Source organism: Podarcis raffonei, chromosome 11 (genome assembly GCF_027172205.1).
Source record: "Podarcis raffonei isolate rPodRaf1 chromosome 11, rPodRaf1.pri, whole genome shotgun sequence".
NCBI lineage: Eukaryota > Metazoa > Chordata > Lepidosauria > Squamata > Lacertidae > Podarcis > Podarcis raffonei.
Window position 1 is genome coordinate 35,221,511 of NC_070612.1, and position 27,750 is coordinate 35,249,260.

The following is a 27,750-nucleotide window of genomic DNA, read 5'->3' on the forward strand; positions in this document are numbered from 1 at the left end:
TTACAGGAAGAACGGCTGAATAAGCGAAAAGAGCAATTGCCGTCAGTCGCATGGGCCCTTACAGGCGTAACATGGCATGGCTAATCTGTTGTAAAATACTGGGAGGGCAGAGCGTACTGATAAAATGGAAGCACTGTCATCCCTTCATCGGGTGACTTCTGACACTTGGCAGCAATAAGGTTTTAAAAGGATCCTCTAAAGCAAGGCTGGGAAGCATGTGTTCTCCCAGATCTTGATGAACTACAAATCCCATGATCCCTAGCCATTGGGCATGCTGACTGGGGCAGATGGGAGTTGAGTTTCAAGCAGGACTGAGTGACCTAGTGGGGTGGGAACACAAAGTTTACTGGGGCAGGGCAGTGGCAGTGTTGCACCTGTGCAAGGGCAGTAGCACAGGCAGACTGGCATTCCTACTGGTGTGCCTACACCTGCCCCCAACTTTGTCCCCATCCCCACCTGTTCACACCCTGGTAAGTGACAGCAACACGACTATTCGGAGGGCAGCTGTAGAACCCCACTCCACTATGCCAACTGCTCCCAGTTGCAAATGTCAGGAGGGCAGCAGGTGCCCCCTTTGTTTCTGTACGGGACTGACAGTACATTCTTATGAATGGGACTCCAAAATAAGTCCTACTGAGTTCAGTGGGGTTTCCTCCCAGGGAAGTGTATATAGGATTGAAGTCTTAACAGTGTGATCTAATCGTAAGGTATTGTTAGAAGTTTGTGGGTGCCTTGACTCCTCTAAATCCCTGGGTCTAGTGGGTATTGGAGCTTTCATCAATGCTCAGAGTATTAAAATGGGCTGCCAGGCACAGTGTCAAAATGCAGACCAGGTGGATAATGGCTGCTAAGTATGTGTCGTTAACAGAGAACAAAGGGTGGATAAGCCATAAGAAAAGCTAAGACTATGTACCAGCCAGCAAATGGGTGGTGCCCCAACCTGGTCTCTGGGTAACTAGCAGAAGACAATGCCAGAGTTTTTAGGAGGAGGAAGTTGCAGGATTGCAGTTGGGGATGATGTAAACCGCAGTAAAGTAGCTGGCACTTGCAAGCAGCAAGCAGCTGAAGAGAGAGGAAGGTCAGAGCACAATGTTGGCTGACCTTGGGATCCAAGGTGGCAGAAATCGGGTAAATGGGAACCTCTTGGAGTGTAATGCTACAAGCCCCACCATTGTAGGCTCAGGTTGTGTGTGTGTAAATAAACAATGGACTCAGCTACATTAGTAAGGAAACACCGTATAGAACGCATTATAAACATGCAACACCAGATGGCGTGAGAGAGTAAGAAAATATTTCTACGCGATTTTCCAGGGTGTTTTTTTATTTTGTTATAACGATTTAATTCTGACTTTCTAATAGTGCTTTTTTCTGTGTGTAGATGCACCCCAGATATCATAAATGCAGTAGAACTTCCACCGTGTTTCATTTCAAAAGGAGCACAAATTCTGAGTAAGCACCTGGACCCCTGGAATCTCAGACTGCTCTGGACATTAGGGTGGCATGTAAACAGTATTAATAATGCTTGGCATGCGATAGTCTAGACTTTGCCATCATAGCCAAATGGAAACAATGGAATTCCCGTTCGTTTCAAAGCTGTTGGCACTTAAAATTGCTTATTCAGGGCAGAATTCTGCCCAATTTCTTGAAATAATCTTGCACGTAATTATTTGTAATTTTGCAAAAAATAAAACCAGTGTTTAATGTTTGGTGTTAATTGTAACAGATAGAATTGCACACGGGGCAGAGGCTAGCTAGAGGGTGCCTTGCATGCCTCCTTCTAGCAACTCCAGTCAAGCTTGTGCCATTGTATTGCTCTGCTTTCCTTTGGACCACATCAGCGAGGCTGAGAATGGGGTCTTGTCATCTGGGCAGCCCAGGACCTCCATACACATTGCCCAGACTTGCACCCTGGGGAGGTCACGTTGGTGCTGCTGTGGTTTGACTTCAATCCTGGAGATACGCTCTATTGCCTCTCAAGACAGATGGACAGCCAAAATGTTGGAATGAACAGCAGAGGGTTATTGAGGTGAGATGAGTATCAGTGTGAGGTAGGTGTAAAAGGAAGCGGGGGGAGTATGTTGAGAGAGAGACTGCTGAGAGAGGTTGTTCCTAGATGGGATTATTGTGAGGCAGAGATGCATTGGATCCTATAAACAACAGCAGTACTGCCATCACATAGCTGGGTGTGTTTTTAGCAAAAAAACAACAGAGAAAGGAGGATCTGGTGATGGGCAGAGCAGTCAGAGTATGGATGATTTAGAGCAGTCAGCTGGGTAACTGGAGTGTAGCTTTACCCAGGGCCGTCTTAAGCATATCTGGCGCTGTGGTGCAAAAATCCCTCCGGTGCCCCCCCTTTTCCAGAATTGCCAACCCTTTTTAGGGAGGATGGCGCTGCCAGCAACGCACCCAGCTTTGCGGGGCTGGAGGAGGCAGGCAGCGGCTGGAGGGCAGCTCCTCCGGTGGGAAAGAAGCTCCTTGCTCAGCTGGCCACTTTGTGCCATGGTGACCACGGCAGGTGGAGGCTCCGGGTGCGGCTTCTTTGGCGCGGCATTGTGGAGGGGGGCGAGGGCGGTGAGCTGATGCCGGGAGGTGCCGCATCCAGCCTCTGCCTCTTCTGTGGTGCCCTCCAGAGCTTGGCGCCCTGCACCACTAGCCTCTATAAGTAAGACACCTCTGGCTTTACCATTTCATTTCTCTGGGCATTTTGGAGCACTGGGGCTTTGCAATAAGTGATAGTTGACACCTTCACAGAAAGTTGTATCAGAGTAGGATTCCATTTTGCTATGGTATGTGTGCATAATCTGTGTCTTTCACGCACAAGTCCCTCTAGTATCCAACATCCCTGGGTACAAACTGACCTAATTAGTGTGCAAGGAGCTGCCTAAATCATCATTTTAAAGAATGTCCTGGCTTATACATTGTTAAACCAGGCATAGGCAAACTCCAGCCCTCCAGATGTTTGGGACTACAATTCCCATCATCCCTAGCTAACAGGACCAGTAGTTAAGGATGATGGGAATTGTAGTTCCAAACATCTGGAGTTTGCTTATGCTTGTGTTAAACCATAATCTAGCACAATTAGCATGAGCCTAGGGGAGCCTCGGACTTGCATGGTCCGCCTCTGGCGTGGCCATGAGTGGTAGCTCGGTAGCTTTCCTTCTGTTTTTTATTAACCTCAGCTTTTTCTTTTTTTTCTTTTTTGTTAATCTCAACTATGGTTTCTTTCAAGCCATAGTTTAAATTCAGAGAGCTGTTGCCTTGAGAAGAACCTTCATCTGGTGCCCCCAAGGAATGTTCTCATCAGTTGATATGTGTTAAGCATGTTATTGTTGCACTATCAGTAAAGATTTATCTTTCAGTGCCATTTTGAGCCTTGGTCAGGAGTGGCTGGTGTAGCACAATGTCTGATTATGGCCTTTGTCACATCACACAGACAAGATCATGCCAGCAACATTTGTCACGCTGCTTCCCCTTCCCACTGCTTTATCATCTTTTGTTGTTACCCCTGTGTGTTTCAATATATAAATTAAATGGATCAGTGAATCATTTATTTATTTGTTTGCATTTAAAATAGTATCACCAGCGGGACACGTTTCATTCAATGCATGTTTCAGAAGATTGGGTTTGTTTGGGTTTTCCTCTTGTGAGCAAAGATGCAGTTTTGATGCAGCACACCAAAATACAGAAAATAAACGGAACTCTTCAAATTTGTCTTTTGAAGTTGTGGATCTAAATACCTTAAATATGTAGCCATATATACTTCATTAGCCTGCCTCTGGTCCTGAATGGCCTCTTTTGTTAACATACTATTCGTAAATGTTCTGGTAATCAGCTACTTCCTTATATGCAGAGCAAAAGTGATGATGCCTTGAAAAAAGGAAGAGAAGAGATTTGATAAGTTCTGCTTTTGAATTTATGGCTGCTTTTTAACGGAGCCAAAGTTACCTCCCCATGGTGCAAGCCTGGGCAGTGTATATGGAGGTCTTGGGCTACTCAGATGACAAGATCCCCTTCTCAGTGGTTGTGTGGATGTGGTCTAAAGGAAAGCAGAGCGATACATCTGGCACCAGCTGGGCTGCAGGAGTTGCTGGAAGGAGGTGTACAAGGCGCCACCCAAACATCTTAGGGATTTCACTCCGAATTTGTGTAGGGTTTACTCCTCAGGCTTTTCTTCTCCTGAAGAAATCCTGCAAGGCATCCGAGGTTTAGAACCAGAGTTTTCCTTTTCCTAGATGGGCTACCTTCCCAAGTTGATGAGCTCCATCTGCCCCACACTTCCCTCTACAGTACATGCAAAAACCGCCAATGCAAATGATTGTAACAATGCACTGTTTGTTCATTCTGCTCAGTTCTTTTGTGCACTGGCTTGGCTTTCTGTTCACTGAACACATTCCCTTAAATATGCCCACATTTCATTGGATGCCAGGACTGGACACCCACTTTCCCTTCTATCAGTGGAGAGGTGAGTGAGGTTAGCAGTAGCTGATGTTGGTGTCTTCTTCTACTGATGGAGGAAGCTAATTGGGGGCAGGCCTGCACCATTTTGTGGTCTTTTCTCTTAGTCTGGTGTTTTAGAGGTGGCAGACATTTTGTGTTATGCCACACACACGTAACAAGCTTTTTCTGATTGATGCCCGCAAAATGTGACTGGTGCTCGGATGCGACCCCTAGTTTAAAGGATTAGGAAGTGGTGACTAAGCAGGAACGTTGTTTTCTCAAAGGCAAAAGCCAAACAGGGACCTGCAAGTGCTTCCTCTCCATGAAAGAAGAATTCTTGAAACCAAGTAATCACCTCCCATTTAAGTAGACTTCCACAAGTTGCTTCTCCAGTAGTGGCCCTCATGGCAATAAGATGGAGCTTTAGCTATTTCTCGATAGCTGAATCATTGCTGCTTACTGGGGAGGAAAGGAAGAGGCAGGAGGAGAAGGGGAGATCAGTGTCACATTGTCCACTATGGCCCTCCCATGCCACTGTGATTGGAGAGATCAGCGTAAAAAGAATCTGAGACACTTCTGCTAAAATGTGTTCAAGTTGCAGATTGGGCAGTCCACCCTGTCATTCTGCTTTCCCAGGTTCTTGCTGCCCACTCCTCATAAACTCTATTTGACCTATTTTGACCATGAAGGGGGGAAAGAAAGCTACAATTACTTGCAGGGTGTTTTGGATGAGTTTTGAATAAGCAACAAATTAATATGACATGCTGAACTTTGGCATTCTGTCTTTAACAATAACAAACTCCGTTCATTTTTCATTATGTGTGAAATGTGCAGAAGTTAGAAGACAATGGAGCTCTAAGGATATGTGATGCTTTAACAAATGAAAGAGATTGATCCTCTGTTCTGGTTACATCAGTGTATGTAAATGTACTTGTAAATATCTGAGAACTGGAGGGAAAGGAGGGGAAGTGTGTTTCTATATAATTTCTGCTCTGTTAAGGAATGCTCATGACTATACCATTCCGTTAATTTTAAAGCAACAGCTTTGGTTTGTATTTATTTAATGACAGACCGTTGTATCGTGCTTTTCTGAAACTAGGGATGGAGAATAAATTTCATTCAACAATATCCCCTCTTAACTACTTGCTGGAAATGGCCCTGAAGGTTGGAGTGGAAACACTGTGATACAGTTTCATGATCCCCTATCTCCCAGTACCAATCCAGAAGGATATCAGGGTCAATGGTATCAAAAGCTGTGCATAACCCAAAGAGAACAAGCAGGGTTACATGCCCCTCCCCATCTCGCTGCCAACAAATATCACCAACTTAGGCAGCCAATGGGTTTCAGTGCCATGTTATATCAGGGTTAGCCAAAGCGGTTAACCCTCCAGATGTTTTTGGACTACAACTCCTCTCATCCCTGACCATTGACCATTCATGTGAGAATTGTTGGGAGTTTTGTTGGAAGCCACCCAGAATGGCTGGGGTAACCAGTCAGACGGGCGGCATATAAATAATAAATTGTTGTTGTTGTAGTCTAGCTCTACTTTGCCTACCTAGCTCAGTTGGTTAGTGCATGGTGATAATGCCAAGGTCGCAGGTCCAATCCCCATACGGGCCACATGCATATTCCTGCATCACTGGGAGTTGGACTAGATGACCCTCAGGGTCCCTTCCAACTCTACAATTCTGTGATTCTATAGTATATAGCATCCACTAGGGGCACAAATGGCACTTTTGTGTAATCAATAGTTGCAAGTTTGAAAACATTCTTGCCTAATGCTCAAAAGACCCCTGCATGTGGGCTGCTATCAGATGTCAACACACTTAAGGGCAGAGCGTTCTCAGCATGGCTGAATGTGTGCTAAGAAGGGGAAACTAGTCACTTGGCCAAGAAACGTGAACATTAGAAAACAGAGAACTGGCTGCCTATCAACAGCAGCCTCCACCCTATCCCATCAGAGACTATTTTCTTAGGCATTGTGACTTGGTTCCCAGAACTTTAAGCTTCACTTAATATGCATGTTGAAATATGCAGGATATATTTTCCCCCGGAATTCAAAGAAAGCAGTGAAAAACAAATTATGAAATTTCACTTGGCCGAAGCAGTGTTGCACTGCTGGCTTTCCTCCTCAGCTTTCAGCGATTTCCTAACATCTGAAGACGTCACTAGTGTGAGAAAGTTTGACATTTAAGAGAAACAGGGGAATAGGAAGCTGTTAACCATTGCGTGACAATTATGTCTGAAGTTATTCTCATTTGCCTTCAGGTTACTCTGTGCCGTCAATGTTGTTCTCATGTTTCTTCACACCCCTGTGAGTTTTGGGCAGCTTGATCCAATCCATATTGACTCGGAACAAAGTACCATCCATGTCAACAGTCCCAATTAAGTGTGCATAGGATTGCAGCCTCAGCTTCTTAAAACCGAAAAATTATATTATAAAAACTCCACCGGCTACACCTATATATATACACACACAAAATTCATATATATACACACAAAATATATATATACACACATATAAAACAAATATATATACACAAACATATATACACACAAAATTCGCTGCGCTCTACATATATATTTGTAGAGCGCAGTGAATTTTGTGTGTCCAATTTGTGTGTCCAAGATGGAGACCAGCTAGAAAATGATGATTTATACCATAGTGTATCAAGAGCTGCAACCAATCCTAATTGGTCCAGTGGCAAATCTCTCTCAAAGAGATGCCAAAGGAGATCCAAAGCATACATCTTAGATGTTGTAGTTATTTAATGTGTGTTTATGCCACTGATCTGATTTGTCACTCACAGCAGTGATAAGGGACTGCTACGAAAATAACTCCCCAAACAAGGCTTTTCAAATGATAAGAATTTATTTGCTTTCACAAATACCAGAGCCCCAAAGGGATAGTTAAGAAGCCATTCATGGAAGCCAAACAGAAATTTGATAGGCATGGGACCTTTGTTGTCCTTAAATAGCTTTTAGAAGATTCATTTTCTATTATCAAAGAGATAAAAGCTGCTTGTGTTGTGTGGCATGCTGAACTTGGCAAGCTGTGATAATGATCCCAATCATTCTGAGCTAATATTTTGCAAGCACGCTTGTTTTTTAACAACAGAGGCATTGAGCCAATGTATAGACCAGCCTTTGCCAATCTGGATTTCTCCAGATGCTTTAGAGTACAACCCTCATCAGCCCCAGGCAGGATGGGATCACTGGAGTCCAAAATGTCTAGAGGGCCCAGGATATTGAAGGCTAGTACAGATAAAGACTATACCACCCTGTTTTCTAGCACAAGAGTCCCCATTCAGTTGTGAACCAGTAGAAGCTGCTAGTAGGCTAGCACTCTCAGAATCTGGAGGCATGCTCAGACACAGAGCCAGAGTCCTTTCTCCTTGGCGTGGAGAGGAGAGGAACTGGTCACTATACAGTTTCTTTTAGGTCCTTGCTCAGGAGTGACAGAATCAGAAGGGCCTTGATAACCTTCCCATAATCCTAATCCTATCTTCTATGCTGCCTTGGTATGTTTTTGGTTTTTTTATGAACATGTGGATGGATGATAAATTGATTAGTAGGTAAATGAATAGTCACTGGGCATCACACCCCCATAACTGGTCCAGGAAATTTCACTCATCCTTTGAGTAGCCAATAGAGCTCTGGTTTTCCCCACCCTCTTCCCACAGTAACCTTGAGGCTGTTTGCGAGTCATTCAAGTTGCTGTCTTTTATGGGCAAACACAGAATCAAATATGGGTGAAGAAAGCTGGATGGCCCTTAGAAGGGGATTCCTTCCTGGAACAGACTTAGAAACATAAGGGACACCACACACACCAAAGGAGTGGTTAAGAGCATCAGCTGTACATGGGGGATAGAAGTATTTGCCGAATTCTCCAGTTATACTGTCAGACAGAGGAGCTATAAGTGTTATGCAGCAGTGCCTATGTTCCTGCCTTTATTTGTCATTATGGGACATGGGCGTAGCCATGATTTATTTTAAGTGGGGCACTCTTTATGCTGAGGGAGGGGCAGAACCGAGTTATCTGTGATGTAATTGGTCAGTTATTTATTTTTATTTATTTACTTGATTTAGGAGGAGGCAGCTTCCCCTATCCACTGCCCCTTGGCTATGCCCATGTTATGGAATTGGCTATAACTATAATGGAAGCTGTAGCTTGATTAACCACTTCCTGTTTCAGTTTCTTCTCTCCCTCCTCACTTCCACTGCAAACACAGGCTAGTAGTTTTGTTTTTGTGCAGACATCTTAAAAAGGAAAAGGTAAAGGGACCCCTCACCATTACGTCCAGTCTTGGACCACTCTGGGGTTGCGGCGCTCATCTCGCTTTATTGGCTGAGGAAGCCAGCGTACAGCTTCCGGGTCATGTGGCCAGCATAACTAAGCTGCTTCTGGCGAACCAGAGCAGTGCACGGAAACACCATTTACCTTCCCGCTGGAGCGGTACCTATTTATCTACTTGCACTCTGACGTGCTTTCGAACTGCTAGGTTGGCAGGAGCAGGGACCGAGCAACGGGAGTTCACCCCGTCGCAGGGATTCGAACCACCAACCTTCTGATCGGCAAGTCCTAGGCTCTGTGGTTTAACCCACAGCGCCACCCACGTCCCTGCAGACATCTTATTCCCATTAAAAACAGCTAAATTATTAATATTAAGGTATCCACAATTTTTCTACATGCAATGTTGCCCTTACAGAATCATCAATATTTCTAAGCAAATTAGGAGATCTAAAGTTTTGGCAATAGCCAAACAAAAATCCACAACAGGAATAGGATCTTGAGCACTGTACTAGTGTAAATGCTATTCACACTAGTGGTCCTATGGCAGCAGTCAATAGGTAGCCAACCTTAGGGATTTCTTTTTACAACCTACACATAATATTTTCTATGGTCTCATCCTCTGAATAGGAAATGCTCAGAGTATTAATAAGTGGAATCAAACTGCCAAACTTGTAAAAGAGAATGTTTAAGGGTTAACTACAGCTGTTTCCTGCCTGAAATCTATCACACTGGATATGTACAAATGCTGACAGTTAGTTACTTCAAAGCCTCACATTAAAGGTAGTTTAGAAGCTAAAGCTAAGTTAATTATTACGGAACAGAGTCTCTAGCAGAATGTTACAAGATGCAAAGACATTTGGCTGGGAGTGGACCAGAAGCCTTGAACGTCACAAGAGTATGAAGGCGTTTTTAATTACTCTCTCTCTTTGCTCTGTAACTGTTCTGAGTCAAGTCTTACTCAAAGGGAAAGAAGAAAGTTTCAGTGAATCACCAGTGCTACTTCCTGCAACATGTGGCTTGCCCTTCGTGTCTCCCTGGAAAAGAAAGCAGTCGTCACATCTTTGTAGCCAGTAATACCTGAGACATGTGTGTGTGTATAAACTTAAATAGTGTACATGTTTAGTCCCCACCCTGCAAAAGCTCCCGCATGCGTATGACTTCATATTTAGTAATAAGGAGATTGAATTCACCGGGTCTATTTTACACCCATAGGAAATGAAGGATTCAAAATGTTACACAGCAGCACCGTTACTCATTGAATGTTTTTTGTGGTTTTTTTAAATTGTCAATAGCACCTCCCTCCCAGACCATTTTCCTCTTGTTTTATGACCTTTCAATTGAGAGAAGGGGCTGTCTTATTAAGGAATTTGGCAGTTCATCTGGCCCTCTGCCACAACTGATGGAATTCATCCTCCTCTTGAGGAAGGCAAGCTTTTTGTCCTCTTGGCTGGCAGAGGGAAGCCTGCTCCATTCTCCTCGCTGCTGACTAGCTGACTGAGAGCCCACCTGGGCTCAATCTCCCAAAGGAGAGGAAGGCTATATTAAGACCAAAATGGACGACCCCCCAAAAGCATTTGCCCTTTTGAGGGGGCAGCATTTCCCCTTGGTGCCTTCCATCAGCGCTGGCTGCTTGCCCAGCTGTGAACCTATCTGGACAGGAACAGCCTAACTTCTGTTGTCTATGCTGTGGTAACCTCTAGGTTAGATTACTACGTGTTATATGTGGGGCTGCCTCTGAAGACTGTCAGAAACTTCAGCTAGTGCAGAATTAACAGCCAGATTGCTCACCAAGGCAAGATGGTTTGAGCATATTAAACCAATCCTGGGCCGGCTGCGCTGGACCCAATTCCAAGTGCTGGTTTTGATCTATAAAGCCTTAAAATGGCTCAGGATGGCAATACCTGCCTTTCCCCATAAGAACTGCCTCGGACCCTGCTATTATCATCTGAGGCCCTTCCTGGTGCGCCTCCTCCATGAGAGGTCAAGAGGGTGGGAACACAAGAACAGGCCTTTTCTGTGCTGGCTCCATTTGTGGAATGCTCTCCCCAGGGAATCTCACCAAGCACCTTCATTACATATGTTTAGGCACTAGGTGAAACCTTTTCTATATAATCAGGCCTTTGGCTGATTAATATTCTATGGCCTTTTAAATGTGTTTGTGGGAGGGGGGATTATTGGTTAGTTTTTGTTACGTATTTTGTGCTCTCATTTTTTGAACCACTCTTCAGATGAAGAACAGTATACAAATCTAATAAATAATAATAATCTTTTCTTTTTCTTTGGCTGAAGAGTGAGGCTCTGGAAATGCTTTAAAGAAATAAAATTAAACACTTAATTTTAATTAAACTGATTCAGAGATACCATAACATTTCCAGGGAAGGCACACCCAAAGTATTTTGACATAAGTAATAAAAAGTTAGGGACGCGGGTGGCGCTGTGGGTAAAAGCCTCAGCGCCTAGGGCTTGCCGATCAAAAGGTCGGCGGTTCGAATCCCTGCAGCGGGGTGCGCTCCCGTTGTTCGGTCCCAGCGCCTGCCAACTTAGCAGTTCGAAAGCACTCCCGGGTGCAAGTAGATAAATAGGGACCGCTTACTAGCGGGAAGGTAAACGGCGTTTCCGTGTGCGGCTCTGGCTCACCAGAGCAGCGATGTCACGCTGGCCACGTGACCCGGAAGTGTCTGCGGACAGCGCTGCCCCCCGGCCTCTTGAATGAGATGGGCGCACAACCCTAGAGTCTGTCAAGACTGGCCCGTACGGGCAGTGGTACCTTTACCTTTACCTTTAATAAAAAGTTGGGTGCCCAAGGCAAAAAAAATCTGAATGACACCCTCACTTCCACTAATTAATGTATAGGACTATCTACTGCGGGAAGAAGGGGGGTTGTCCCTTTGATAAAATGTTTCCACTCATTTCAATGAGGCAAGAACAAGTTGCATTATGCCCTTTTGGTCAGAGTTGTCTTGTTTCACATCCTATAAACCTTAATGGCTCCCAGAATCTTTTTATATTAGGTACCCATAGGCAATCCATTATCTCTCAGTGTCAGACTCCAATATGGCCATATGGAGATAATACGACTGACTTATCTGTTGTGCTTGTTGTATGAGCTATTGAGATGTATGAAAGGGCTTTAGGACATGTTTTGGGATCAGAGAAGGAAAAATCAATAAAAGCTTTTTCCTTTTCCCAATCACTTGTCACCAACTATAGATAGATTTTATTCTGGAAATATGTGAGGAATAAAGTTGCTAACTTAAAAACGCTAAATGTTCATTCTAAACCTCTAAGCTCTAAACCCTTCAGAGCATGGCAGACTGAACTTCTATGCACACTTATTTAGGAGTATCTTCTATTGAACCTAGTAGCAATTATTGTTGAATAAATCTAAACAGAATTCTTCTTTGGGACTTGAAATTAGGCTGTACTTCTTACATGCTGTGCTTTCACACAACTACAATGAATAGAATTCTCTTCCTTTTACATTGCACACAAAACACATCATATGGGGACTTCTGGTGAGGAAAAACGGTGGGCACACGGCAGCAGGCAGTGAGCAGCCCCCGAAGCCAGCCAGAGCCAACTGTGCTACCAAGTTAGCTCTGGGCTGCTGAGGCTGCCGCTGCCACGTTTCCCAGGGACAGATTTGCAAATCTGGGGACTGTCCCTTGGAACTTGGGACGTCTGGTAACCCTAGTTTAGATCAGTGTTTCCCAAACTTGGGTCGTCCATCATCAACTCCCATCATCCATAGCTAGCAGGACCAGTGGCCAGGGATGATGGGAGTTGTAGTCCAACAACAGCTGGAGACCCAAGTTTGGGAAACACTGGCCTAGCTAATCCATTTCCTGTAGGGATGCCTGCAGCTGAGTCACCATGACACATTCAAGTGCTCCCCCCCCCAGGGGTATTTGTGATAGGGTGGGTTGTTGTTAAATACCATCAGGTTCAGGGTGTTTTTGTCAGGAGTAATTGCACAAATTGCCTCCTTCAAGGCAGTTAGCACCATTCCTTATGCAGAGGCATGTACACCACACCCTGGACCCACCCAAACATGCCCCCACAACTAACTTTAATCAGCCACATTGGTTCAAGGGCCACATTGTTGGGAGCATACACACAAGTACTCTGTCAATGTCACCAGGCTGCAAAAACTGAAAGTGATCTCACAAAACATTGGAAACCTCACTTGCGATTGCATCCATCATGGCATCTAGCTTGCTGTGGCAGTGAATGTCTTTGTCCTCACTGCCTAGCAAACAACTCACAAAGGGGAGGTGCCCCAGACTCCGTTCACTGATATAAGGGTCAACAGCCTACAGACCACTCTGAAGAATTCTGCTGGCCAATTTCTTGAGGGTGTGATGGAAGCAGCAAAGTATGGATTTAAATTAAATTAATATATGTGCTGTTGTTTTAAACACTTTCTGTGCGTAAAAGATACACATATACACATACATATGTTTTAAATAATGTAACTCTTTAATATGAGTTTTTATTCTATTGTAAATTGCTTTGGGGTGAATTATAGGAAGAGGCTCACAAATTATTATTTTTTTTAAAAAAATTAGAAGACAATATTATCTGTGATGAGTGCATAATAGAAGGCTGTAGTCCTAACCCGACTTGCCAGGAAGTAAGTCCCACTGAATTCAATAGAACTTATTTCTGCATAAACATGGCTGGAGTTGTACTGTTAGTTTCTGGTTTCTACATTTTAGGTGTTTTCTGGGAAGCAACACCCACGGTATGCATTGGACTGCAGTCTTAAGCACTGTGCTGAAATACTCTACACAAATACATAAAAAATAAACTACTGTAGCTAGGGGTTCTTTAAGTCATGGCTTTAGGGCTTTCCATGTGAAGCTGGTTTCAGCGAACTATACTCATCCACAAATCCAACATATTTAGCATTCTTCCTGTCTGCGCAATATTCTCCTTTGGCAATTCCTTGCCTCTCTTTCTAGAACGGATCTTGAATGAGCAGACCTTTGATTAGTCTCCTTCCATGTTTGTACATAAGGGTAATTAATGATATAATTATAGCATTAGGAACAGTGCTCACCAGCAATCCGATTGCCAATGACTTATTTACTCTAATTGCTAGTATAAATGTTGAGAATGAATGCCATTTTTTAAAATAACAGCAGCTTTCAGGTTCCTTCTTCGGCGCTCTTAAAAGAATTTAGATGAAAGCAAGAATAACTGAGACCAGAGTATCCCTCCCACCTCCATTCCACCAAACACATTTGGGATGAAAAAAATGTGGAGCTGAGTCTAGCTTGTGGGTGGGCAACATATGGTTGGACAATGTGGGCAGCCCCTATAGATACTTCTCAGGCATGTAGACCTAGAATATGCAGTGTGCCTAGAATACTAAGAACAGCTTCATACTACATGAAAATATGTAATTTTATTTCCCACTCATATAGCAGCTATTTAGCTATTTAATAGCTAAAGTGGGGGGGGGGGCAGCTTGAGGGCCACTGTCTCTTATAGGCAAGTTCTGTGTTGGATTGTGGCTACCATACGTGTTGTTGTTGTTGTTGTTGTTGTTGTTGTTATGGGCCCTGGGGGCATGCTTTGTATGGTGTAGCATCAACTCAAGTATGTTTAGATACAGAATCAACTAAGACCGTGCTGCAATTAAATGCTGGGGACTTTTGAGAAATATTTCATGTCAAACTTTATTAAGACCCATGGACTCGAGAGCATTTTAAAGTGGCTTCTTCTCCCCTCCATTTGTTTTCATTAAGTGTATAAAATGTGCATTTCTTTACTTATTTAAGGAATTTGAACATGCAGTAGGTTAATATTCCACCATGGAGGCCAAATGAGAGTAGGGAAAACATTCCTCTTCAAGATCGGAATAAATAAATTCATAAACTAAATTTTAATCAGAAGGTTGTCAGAGTCATCAAACGAGAGACCCTGTTTGTCTGGAGGTGTGACACTCCCCTGTAGCAATTGTATTGATTTTCACATTTTTCTAGGATACGTGAAAAATAGCATGCCCTGACAACATTCTCTGATAATTTGAGCAATGATTATAACCCCAGTACTATAGAATGTTGAGTTAATCAGGGAGAGGCAGCTCCTGTTTTCTCCATTCCCCAGGCTGTGGTTTGAGAGCTGCAAGTGTGTTTTGATTATGCTCAGGAGGTTGGAGCAAAGCCCAGTGAGGAACTTTCCCCTATGAGAAACTCTCGCACTCATTGTTGTTCTCCGGCAGCTGCCACTCGGAGGCAGGCTGCCTGGAGGTCTCTCATAGCCATCATGAATAGTCACCATTGAGAGCCTTATCCTCTATAAACTCGTCTGACCCCTTTTAAAGCCATCAAAGTTTCTAGCCAGCACATCTTGCCAGAGCATGTTCCATAGTTCAGCTATGCACTGTGTGAAAAAGGACTTCCTTTTGGAGGTTCTGAATCTCAAAACTATTATATGAGAGTGAGAAAAAGTCTCAATTTTCCCCACACCATGAATGATTGTCTACACCTTTATCGTATCGTCCTTTGCTATCACATCAACCGCACAATTTGTATATTAAAGCCCCAAACCTTGCTACTTTCTTGCATAAGTGAGTTGCTCTAGGTTCTTGATAATTTTGGTTACCCTTTTCCACATGCTTATTTCATGCACATAGATTCTAGAAATGTCATATATTCTACAGAGCAAACCCATTTTTAATCGATTTTTCATCCACCTTATCATCTAGGCCCACAGCTGCTGTAGGGTCTTTGCTTGGTGCATTGACAGTTGAGATAGTTCAATCGCTAGAGCATGAGTCTCTTAATCTCAGGGTCAGGGGTTTGAGCCTGATGTTGGGCAAATGAGTCCTGCATTGCAGGGGGCTGGACTAGATGACCCTTGTGGTCCCTTCCAACTCTATAAGTTATGTGATTCTGTGGAAGTTCATATGTGGTGGGCCCAGGTTATGGAATTTCTTCCCTTTGGTTCCTCCCCCCCCCCTTCTTCAGAAGGCAAGCTAATACATTCCTTTGATTATTCACTTCCTTATTTATTTCCATGCATTTATATTCCACCAATATTCTGACAAAGAACCAAAGGCAGCATAAATGTGGTTCCCAATGGTCTCCCATCCAAGCACTGACCAGACTCAGACCTGCTTAGCTTTAGCAAGCTAATCACCTCCTGTGCTTTATTTAGACCATACCCTGGGGCAAACTATATCCTGAGAGACCATGAGGAGGTGGGAACTCCAAAGCAGCCCAATGAAGACTGAGCACGCTCAGTGGGCACAAAATGCTGGATGATTGTGGGATAAGGAAAACTGACAGCTAGTGGGGAGAAAGATTAGAATGGAGTAACATAGATGTTGGGGCTGGGTAGTTGGCTGACTGGAACCCGAAACAGGAGGACTTGTGGCAAGTCCCATTTGTTGAACGTTCCAGTTACAGATAGGTAGCCGTGTTGGTCTGCCATAGTCAAAACAAAAATTTTTTTTCCTTCCAGTAGCACCTTAAAGACCAACTAAGTTAGTTCTTGGTATGAGCTTTCGTGTGCATGCATCCGTGTATCTGAAGAAGTGTGCATGCACACGAAAGCTCATACCAAGAACTAACTTAGTTGGTCTTTAAGGTGCTACTGGAAGGAAAAAATTTTTTTGTTTTGTTGAACGTTGTTCACTCATGGAGGCAGAAGGGTGGAATATAAGTCTCTTAGATTTATCAGTGTAACAACTAATTTCATTCAATTCTGAATTCATATCAAAGGTGAAAATATCTGGGATTTCACTGGAGGAAAGCTGAGGTCCCCATCTTCTGCATTTATTTGAAGTGCTCAGTAGTACAATCTGCCTGCTTTTTTAGGTAAGGGTGTTGGTGCTTGTCCTGGAATGTCTCTATGTATATGCTTGAAGAAAAGCTCTAAAAGGTTTAGTTTACTTAACAGGGCACCTTATATTGTGGACAAAGCAGACATAGGTTTTGAGAGTATGTTATGCTCCTCAAGAAATATATAATTGCATGCATGCACACACACACACACACACACACACTATGGAAGCTGATGTTTTGCATTTCTTTCCCATCAGCAATACTAAGAAGCTGTCAGAAGCCCTGTTCTGCGTGCTATCTGGAGGACAGCTATAACCAGCTGTATTCAACTACAGTATCTTGGCAGTAGGCAGATATGTAAGGAGTGGAATGACTCAGGGAGAAATGAGAGAGGGGGAGCCGCGGAAACTGGTTAAAGTAAACATGACATAGCTTCTATCAGTAAGCTCCCAAGAAACATCACCACAAAACGCACTAGCAGAATTTTTAGATTCCCTCTTGCTATGTAGAGAAAGTCACTTTTCAGAGGCTTGGAGATGATACTATTGTTGCCCACGATACATGTGTTTATTTTTCTGCCCTGCCATGATGTCTGTAATGCTTCAAGCAGTATCTGGAAAAAGCTGGAATTATTTCCCAGCAAAATAGGAATTTCTGGGGCAAAATACTGCCCCTTTAGTTGCAGGTTCCACTTACAGGATAGCACCTATGCTATTCCTTCGCTGGTGCTGAATAGTGCATTGCCTGTCCTCTTATCTGTGCCCAGAACGTTTTAAAAAGTTTTGCTTAAGAAATTAGTTTGATTATGGAAATGGTTACGTACATAGCCTCTTATCTGCAAAAGCATAACACTGACCTTTTAAAGCGAAGATGTTCCCTCACTAGAATGTTCTGGCCTTTCAAGACCAGCAAAATTGACTAGACCAGAAGTGACCTGGTGCATCCCAGTCAATTTCAGTTTCACCAGGCCATATATGCCCAGTCCTTGAACTGCAGGGCTTAGCACTGCTACAGATGCCAAATAACACACATTCTGCATTGGTGTGGCAGCACCTATAATTTTGGGACTCTCTGACATCAGGCAGGCTGCTTCGCTGTACTCCTTTTAGTGCCTGCTAAAAACCTATTTTAAACATAGTTTTCACTGGATTTGCATATTATAAACAGAAAGAAAGAAAGAGAAAGAAAGACCAGTAATGATCTTAGCAAGATACAGTAAAATTGTTCAGACAAGCCTACCCAGACATGAAGAAGGTTGATGTATATTTTAATCTGTTTTTAGTTTATTTCCGATTTTCATTTTTTGAATGTTTCAAATCACTGTTTTTGCTGGTGGTTTTTTTATTATTTTATTCTCTTTGTAAACTGCTTTGAGGGTGGGTGTGTGTTTTTTACAATCAAATGTTATAGAAATTTTAATAAGTAAATAAATAAATAAATTGGACAGGGGTTGGCAATGTGATGCCCCTCCAAAAGTTGCTGGACTCCCAGTATCCCCAGCCATCATGGTCAATAGTCTGGGATGATGGGAGTTGTAGATCTGGAGATCATCACACTGGCTACCCTTGGTACAGAACTAGGAGATGCATCTGACATTAGAAAAGAACCAGGAGAAACAAAACAAGCACAAGTAGGCTTTTCTCCTCCACAGCCAGACATTTCACCTTTCTGTGTACAATTTTGAAAGTACTCGTGGTGGCTCAGAGCAAGTTCAATGCAGGGCTAAGGTGAAGATCACCTTGGGCCCTTTGGATTTCCCCTCCCTTTTAATTTAGCTCAGTATAATCATGACAGCTATAACGTAATGAAATAGTTCGCTGGTTTCATAATGAATAATGTGGGAGAACCTGTGGTAACTTTAACCATTCATGATGAATCCTCCGATTAATATGAGCAAATCAAGTTGATTAAATAGCTGATCCTTCAAACCTGTTTGACTGCTTGGCTGCAAAGAATTAATTGGTTTGGAAACAGGAAGATGGCAGGTGTGTGGACATGAACAGCTTTAACCTGGCTGTCATCAATGCTGAATGCAGATATTTGGGAGAAACTGCTGGCTCAGTCCCATTTTGGGGTTCTGGACTTTGAATCTACCTGGGCCAGCTACAGCTTCCTCACTTTTTCTTCTCAAAGTAGCATGCATGCATGAAGAAACTCCAGATGAAACTGTCCCTAAATAGATTGTCCTGAATTTCAGACTCCTCAGAAAATCGCCAGTGCAAAGTGACGAGGGTGTTGCTTGAATGACATTTGTTCTTAATGGGAAATCGGCACGTCTGAAGTCAGCAGGATTCTGCTATTGTTCCATTAAAGTACATCTTGGTGTGCACTCTTTGTTCTACTTAGGCTGAAGCGCGGCAATGCCAAAACAATTGAATTGAAGCCAGTTTAGGCAATTTAACTAGGCGGTAATTGAGGCTGCCTGTCCAGAACAGACAATGATGAAAAGTCCACAGTGACTTCAGTCACAGCCAGTTGGAATACATGTGGCCAGTTTATATCACTTAAAATACAGTACAATGGCATGAAGAAGCCAGGAGAGGGTGAAAGCCAGAGCTCCTTAAGAACCCAAGATCTTTCTAGCTGTTTGACTCCAAGCACAGCAGTGTGAGATCAGTAGCCCAACTACCCAAAGAAAATGGTAAGCTGTCCAGAAGGAGAAATTGACAGCTGGGACCTCTTCTGATGTTTGTTCTCCTTGCCTTTAGACCACCTTCACTGAGCTCTTCTGTTTCTCCCTCCTCTTACTGATGAAAGAAGCAGTGGCAGAATTCAGATAGGATCCCAAAGAGCAAATTTCAACAGCATCTGCAGAACTGCCATCTCTCCTGACCATGGTCCACACTGATGTGCCACAACACACAAATATACATATATGTGCAATATGCCCAGTTCCTGCAACCTTTGCATCATTTCCCCAAAATTTAAACCATATGATGTGTACAGTATAATTGTATCTTACACACATTAACTCACACAATTTTAACCATATGTGGTTGAAGGTCAGCTGGTTGAAATTCCTCAAGTTAAATGGCACCAGAAAGAGCTTTTAAGCTTTTAAGCTCCCTGCCTTGCTTGCGGGTACAAGGCCTTCTTGGCGCGCTAGTTCTGGGATGCTGTGGTGAGATCTCACAGGGCCATCCGTGTTCCCACGAGATCTCAGGTGAGCATCCCTGGCCTTCCGAAGGCAGCATTCTGAATAGGCATTGCCCAACATGCAAGGCAGAAAGCTTTAAAACTCTTTTCACACTGGGAAAACCCAGGAGTGATTACAAGGTGGATGAGTATACATGCTTTTGCATATATGTGCCATCCTCAGAATGAAACCCCCACATAAGATGCGATGGAGATAGGTTCACATGCAGGACTGTAGTTCACCATTGATAGAACATTCTGACATTTTTTGCCAGGTAAACAACTACGGTATTTATAATTTACACATACATTTATCATGTAAAGTTACAGTGTAAAGTGTAATTGAGATGCATTGTCTTGCTTTACTCTTTAATTTCTCTTCGTTACCTAGAGTAGTAAAACTTACATTGCAACTTTCTTGCTTCAGGTTTGAGCTATACTCTAAGTAAGAGTGTTTTCTTAGTTGTAAGCCAGGCTCACCTCCTCCTAAGGTTGCCATATTTTTGAGCTATTTTTAAGAAAATCTACACTTCCAATATGGGTTGCCATTTTCTCAGACGTTTAAGCGATTTCCGCCTGGACACTGTTTTCAACAGCCAAATCCTGCACTGTATGACAACCCTACTTTCTTCGTCGCCTATAGTCAATGTGGCTGGATGACATGAAACTTGCTTAACATAAATACTTCAGAAAGCTTTTCAAGTTGCATGTAAATACATCTGCTGCTGATTACACTAACTGCCTTGTTTCCCTTTACTTATGAGGAACCGAAAAACCATAGTGAAGAAATAATTTGGGCAGTTTTTCTTGGCAAAAGGTGCAGTTTTGTCTACCACTTGTGTGCTCTATGATTCACTCACATAAAACGTCATTCAGTTCCAAAACTATCAGAGATTTCACTCAAAAGTATATATACTGTAGGATATGGTGGATGGAAACTATGTCACATAAATTGCTATTTAAAGTTCTTTGCTTTTAAAAAGAAAAATCAAAGGACTGAGGAAATAGTGGAAAAAGCATTTTAAAGGAGGAAAACCAGGCTTCAAAAGCCCTGCTATATAACTTCAAAGGAAGGTCGCTCCAATAAGGCCGTTAACTGACCTTCAGACACTACATGTTCTAGAATACCTCAGAATACTTCTAGGTGCATAAATTATTACTGTTTTCACTTACAAAGTCCAGGGCCCTCCCCTTCAAGTGAAATAAGTCAGGGTCCAGACTTTGGCATCTCTCCTGGACTATAATTCCACACCTTATGGCAGAGAAATTTTAACTAGATAATGTCTTATGGGTTTTATCCAAATTCCCATAGGGTGGAAACAGCACATGATACAGTTCCTCTTCAACTGTATCATTTCAGAGAACAGACTGAGGAATTAGCAAATCAGATTTTAAATAAATAAATAAACATTTTATTTTATTTTATTTTATTTTTAGGTAGCTCACTGTGATGCCAAAAGGTTTATTTGGTTCCCCAGCCTCCTCCCTCATTTGTCCATTAAAAATTATATTAAAAATAATTGTTTTAGACTATTTTTTTAAAAAAAATACTGACTGTGATGCCAAAAGGTTTTCTGTAGCCCCCCAAAATATGTTTATTAAAAAACTTTTCTCAATAATACGCTTTTTTTCTACTGACCACTCCTGTGGGTCATCTGCTAAGTTTCTGTGATACCAAAATGTGGTTGATGAATCTTCCCAGACCTCCCCCATATTTGTCCTTTAAAAGAAATTAAAAATTACACCCACTTTGACATGTGTATCCCAGAGGGAGTTAACCATAGGACAAGAATGGCCCTCAGCCCCCCAAAGTGTTAGTTTCCCCTGACACAAGGTACGGTAAGAGTTGACATACTGTGTTTGGTTCTCCAATCCCCGAACCTTAGAACTGTAGGAAAAGTGTGTTCATTTGGCAAGCTCATCTGTCAGGGCTTGAGTCGGACAGAGGTCAGCACGAAAGATGCAAGACTCCATTGTCAGTGAAGTTCACCCTTCATTCAAGGAAACAGCATGCAACTCTGCAACACTTCCCAGCAGGTCTGGCCCTATGGAGCAGTTGCCAGGACTGAAGGTCCCTGCCTTCCACTCTTTCTAAGGCTCCTCCTCTCCCGGATTTTTCCCAAGCAGTCTCAAACTGTATATGCACACCTCTGGTCTCTGTTCTGCCCCCCCTCATTATTCTGTGCATTCTTGGAGACCAGGACAGACAGCTTGGCACATCAGGAGAGGGAGACTCCCTGGATTCTCTAGCAGCCTCTTGACCCCACTTCCTCTGCTTCAGCCCCAGAGTCTGAACTGCTCCCTGTCACAGGCTCTTCCTGCTCACTACACCCTGTTGCCTCTTCAGCATCCAGCCTCTCCTCCCAATCCTTGACCTCTCCTCAGTATCCCACCACCAATCCCCTGGCTCTGAGCTTTTGTCCTCTAGGGTTTCCCTTGGGGGTTCCCCGGCTGCTGCCTTCTACCACTCCTCTTCATCCAGCCAGTCCCTGACATCATCTCAGTGATTGGGCTTCTCTCTTGGTTAGCATGTAACACACTTTAGAAACTCTGGTCTGGAACTGAATAGGAGGTCAACAGATGAGTTTCCCAATTATAAGGCAACATTGAGATTGCATACAACCTTGCTTAACCCACCTAAGTCTTGGTATGTGGACATTCAGTGCCAATGGCCCACTAAGTCTAGATAACTTGTGATCTGAAAAAGGGGTCTCTGTTTGTCCCTTGGGTATCCAAAGCTTGAGAATTGTGTTTACAAGGGCACCCAGTCTCCCTCTCCTCTTATGTCCAGGCATTGCGTGGAACACACTGGTATTTGCTTTATAGCCAATAATTCTCTCCATTAGTGCCTGTTAGTATTTCGCAATACTAGAACCTGAGAGTTGATTGGGGGGTTGGCTGTTTGCATGAGACATTCCTGAGCCTGCATAGACAGAGAAACATAACTTGCAAACTGATAACACACAGATCTGACTTTTAGACTGAGCAGTACATGACATAAAAACTCCCCTCTAAAACAGGCTCTGGAGTACCATCTGTCATTCAGCAAGGCATTCTGTCCTCTCCTCTCCTGCAATGATGTAACTGCTTCTTTACGGCCCCCGTCTCAACAGTATTTGAACAGACCCAAGATGCAATATGAAAATGCCATTTCTGAAGCCTGCAGGTATAATTAAAAGCAGAAGTAGCTGTTGGTTGCATGCCACTTACTTATCAGTGTACAGTTGCTACATGCACTCTGACATTGCACTGTATTAAACATCTATGCAATTGTTATTCAGTTGGTGATTTTTTTTGTTATGTGTTTCTAATAGATTGTGCTGTTTTTATGCATTTTTATCTACAGTAAGCCCCCAACTTATGCACTTGTGTGCATTCAGCTTATGCACATGACAAAACAATTTTGTAAAAGGGAGGAAAAGGGGAAAATGACTTTGGCCATCTCACCTGTCATGACATAGGCATTTTCTCCTCCTGCTTAACAAACACAGGTGTGGAGGTTTGGTTGGCATTCAGTTTTAGCATAGAACTGAGTCCTGATCATGAGTAATGAATTTCACGATTACATCTTAAGGCCTGCTGCCCCCACACCAGCTTGCTTTCTACTCATAGTTGCATGCTTTTATTTCAAGTTGATTTCATTCTCTCTCTCTCTCTTTTACTAAGCCACACCTCTTTTTATGCTTGATCAAACATATAAGTGGAAGTTAGTGGGAACGTCCATCAAACTCTTAAAAGTGTAAGAAGAACCACACATCAGTAATAAACAGAGAAAACTTGATGGCATGATAAAAATGTCTATGAAAATGCTTTTCATTTTTCAGGTCTGTTTATATGAACCATGTAATTTCAGGAGGAGAAGGAAACTCTTGCCATATATATATATATATATATATATATATATATATATGGACTTAAGTGAAATTCTGCAGTGTTAGCTTAACGTGAACTACCTTTGAAGGTAACAGAAAACACAAATGCGAGACTTAAGGGTTTCAATTTTCAATTTGTTTACCAGCTTATCAGCTGTTTATTTTAATTCCTGAAATGATTTAGCACTCTTTCCTTTTGGAGCAACCAGATCCTAGAAAAGCGAAACATCAGCTGTGAATACTATCAGGCAGGCCAAGTCACCAAATGCCAATCTAAGTAAACAGACATGTGACCCTGGCAGTGAGGACACAGCGAGACATTTCCCCTGCCTGCTTGTACGTGGCTTGTAGGGTAATGTCACAGGCACACCTTCCATATAAATCATATGTGAGCAGATCTTCAGGACAGCTGCTCCCCCAACCAAGCCTCTTTTACCCAAGCGACGTGTTAACCACAAGTCTGCTCCGATAACCGCAAGGAAATGCCGATATGGCTTCATAGGGAAATGGTGGCTATTTTCGGGTGGGACTTAATCTCATATCAGCAAATGTGTATCAGCACAGTTTTACTGATTTGGTGCTCCTGCACAACAAACCCACTTCCCCCCCAATATAAGGTTTTTCCAAGTAAGGAAAGGAATGGGAAAGTGTGGGATAACAGTTGTTTGATCTTCGATGCAACATCACACAACCTCACCAACAAACAAAACCACCTCACACACTTTCTGCCAACAAATCAGGATGCATGACCGGTAAACAGGTTGTATGGAAGTGACGGTTGTCGCTTCCATTTTCCATCTTGCCTGTGGATTGTGTTGTGGACAATATAATTCACACGCACAAACACACACACACACACACAAATAAAAATAAAGTACACACCGCAATTGTTATTCGGTCAGTGATTTGTTATGTGTTTTTAATGGGTTGTGTTTTTATAGATTTTATGCATCTTTATATACAGTAAGCCCACAAATCACACGCTTTATGTGCATGGCAAAACAATTTTTTTTAAAGGGGGCAGAAAGTGGGTGGAGTTCTGGAAAAAAATAACTTGGACAATCCCGTCCACCATTAAACCCAATGTGTGTTGACTACACAAGATTTTGACTTTAGGCACGATCCCTGGAATCTTAGAGTTGGAAGGGACCCGAGGGTCATTTAGTCCAACCCCCTGCAATGCAGGAATATCAACTAAAGCATCCATGACAGGTGGCCATCCAAGCTCTGTCTGTCTTGTTGTAAACCACCCTGGGGGTTGCACAAAGGGTGGTATATAAATCATCCCTATATATGGAAGTTGTATAGAAGATTATAGCTGAATGAGCTCAATCTACAGTAATGAGCAAGCAGTTCTAACACCCAAGGCCTATCTGGGTATGTAACTGTCCTTGCAATTTTATTTTGGCCTTCTTGAGTGACACTGCAGCTTGACAGCTGGCATCTGTTGCCTTTTAACATGTGAGATGTCAGCGTGGTAATGTCGGGATCATTTCCTTGCACTACAAAAATTGATTTTTCTTCATGAAACCTGTTGCATTTTCTGTTTCTTTCTGGCTATATTGCCCAATTAAACCCATTAACTTTCCTGGACAGTTTCTGTTGCTGGCATTTACTGGGTGCTATGTGCAGGTTGTGATCTCTCCTATCCTCCCTGCTTCTAAACTTTAAAACTTATATACTTTGCAGGAACGTTTGTTCCTGTTGGTGTCAGGAGCTCATATTAAATTAATACACTCAACACACACACAATATCCAGCATGCTTTGTTTTAGTACTATGGTGAAATTCCACGCCTCTACAGATAATCTCAGAACAATGTTTTGTTACCTCTTATTAGAAATGCCACCATATTTAGAAAGCTCTATGAGCTGGGGACACAAAACATCATCTTATAAGGTTAAAAAAATACAGTGCTGTGTCCAATCCCAGGAAGTCCTCGCTTGAACTTGCATGAGCTATGATGTTTTGTGTCACTAATAAACTAGAATCATATAATAAGCTACTGATTATTATACGTACTGCCACCAGTGATTTTATTTTTCACTTTACAAAGCTGTTCCAGGAAACAAGAGAGGCAGCTTGTTCTTTTGAGATGGGAGAGATTTTTGCTGTGCCCCCCCCAATTGCATAAACAGCCTTGTTCTGTAAACTGAGTGTGATAACCCCTCCTGAAAGGGAGTTGTGTTGAATAGGCCTGGTTTCCACAATCTGTGACTTCTTCTAAACTCCCAGGCAGCTATAAAAAGCAATGAGATTAGAAAGTTATCTTTGCCCTCTCCTCGCATGTAATAAAACTGCTTTTATTCCTTTTCTGCAGAATTCTGCAGAATATAAATTCTGCAGAATTTAAGGGTGGAGTGAGGGTGATATATAGTCTATGTAAAGGATCTTTGATACTATTCTCAGATTTCCTCAGGCTATGTATTCTTTACAAAAAGGAAACCTGAGCAGTATTTTTCCAAGGAATTAGTTTGCTGCTGTTCTGTCATGAGTTGCTACTATCTGAAAAATAGTGAGAATTTTTCAAGCAGCCCACATTGGTTTCCAAAAACTTGGAGGATATGCAAATACTGCAACCCAGGTTCTATTATCTGATGGCTCCCAGGAATGACATGTGGATTTCCTTTCCCTCTCTCTGGTGAGCTTTTCAGTTGCCAGCTTGTTTTTCTTGGCCGGGCTAGATGTCCCTGATAGCTATTTGACAAACAAAAAATCACCAGGGATAGTTTTTCTCAGAATTACATCTGCAAAGTAACCTCACCTGCAGAATTTCTGCTTGTCAAACAGTTGTGAAAAGGCACAGCTGCCGAGCCAATTCTAAGCTCGGTAGAGAAAGAACACACACTTCATAACTTGGCTACTGGAACAACTGTAAGGATTCCATTTAACTGAAAACTGAAGCTTAGAAAACCTGCTGCATACTGGATAACACAATAGTGCAGGAAATGGAAAATCCCCAAAAGGGCATTTCAGAGTGGGGTACGCTGCCACCACCTTTGGATAACCTCAATCCTCCTCTTCATTGTTGTTCTAAACTAAAAAGGCCCGGCTTATTTGTTTATTTAACGAAATTCATACACCGTGTTATAGATACCCCAGAAGGGAAAGGGAGCAAGTATTTTTCTTATAACACATTGCTTGATCACAAAAAGGGGGGGGGGGTCCTCAAAGCTGTTTACAAAATAAGAATCTCATTTTATTGTTGTTGTTGTTGTTATTATTATTATTAGTAGTAGTAGTAGTAGTAAGAAGAGTTAACAACATTTTGAGACCTTCAAAAATTTAAAATAATGTTTCGAACACTTTCCTTCTTAAAATTATCAGATTCGGTGATAAAGGGAAAAAGAAATAAAATTAAATAACAAATTAGAAGTCTCATCAAGTCTCTAAATACCTGGGTGGAGGCTTTTGGTTTTTCCAATATGCTCTCTTCCATTTTACAGCTGGCTTTTTCGTTAGTATTCCAAGCTCTATGATACCCCTTTTCAGACGGGAGAGATCTGAACTGTACATGGTGTTCTAAATGTGGCTGGAGAGATGTATGAGATGCTTCACATTTTCCGTTTCCTAGTGATTGCTTTAACCAGATTTACAGTTTTACTGTCTCAGCACACTGATCTTATGCAATCCTAAGCATGCTTGCAAGAAGTAAGCCCGACTGAGCTCAACGTACTTATCTCTAAATAAGCATGCAAGAATAACGCGTCAGTGACCTGTTCGCCATCAACTCAAGATCTGGTTTCCATGTAGTCATAAAAAAGCGTCACTCATTTCTTTTAGGTCACAAGGTTGAAGGGAAGCAGATAAGTTGCTGAGCTACGTTGCTTTGGGAATGTCTTGGATCCCTAACAGCAGACATCTGTGCTGTGGTGCAAGTTCTCCCTTACGAAGCGACTGGAACATGGACCTTGAAGCCAGCTCCCTTTGCTGGAAAGATACCACTGGGTTTGCTATACAGGCAGGAATCCTGGTGTTGTCTTTCAGCAGGAACTCAGAATTTGTCTCCCCAAGTCAGATGATGATCTGGAAAGCCCCTGCAACAGTTTTAAGGTCAATGGATACAAGCAACTTCAAACCCAAATGCTTGGGTCCTCAAAAATATTGGAATTCTGTCCCGACAGCATATCTGATTGAGCAGATCAGAGCACTTCCCAGTACGAATGGATGAGAAAGAACAAAAGCCAACTTTGCAAACCTACATTTCTCCAATGAA

The 27,750-nt window shown here is 42.6% G+C and overlaps 1 long non-coding RNA gene across 1 annotated transcript; it reads right to left on the reverse strand.

Moving 5' to 3' along the window:
• Nucleotides 1–3,557: 3,557 nt before the first annotated feature.
• LOC128423438 (uncharacterized) lies at nt 3,558–27,323 on the reverse strand. The gene is made up of 3 exons (XR_008332756.1): nt 26,932–27,323; nt 3,946–4,187; nt 3,558–3,867 (listed from the first exon to the last, which is right to left on the reverse strand). It is a non-coding gene; the product is annotated as an uncharacterized LOC128423438 (long non-coding RNA).
• Between the last annotated feature and the right edge of the window lie 427 nt (nt 27,324–27,750).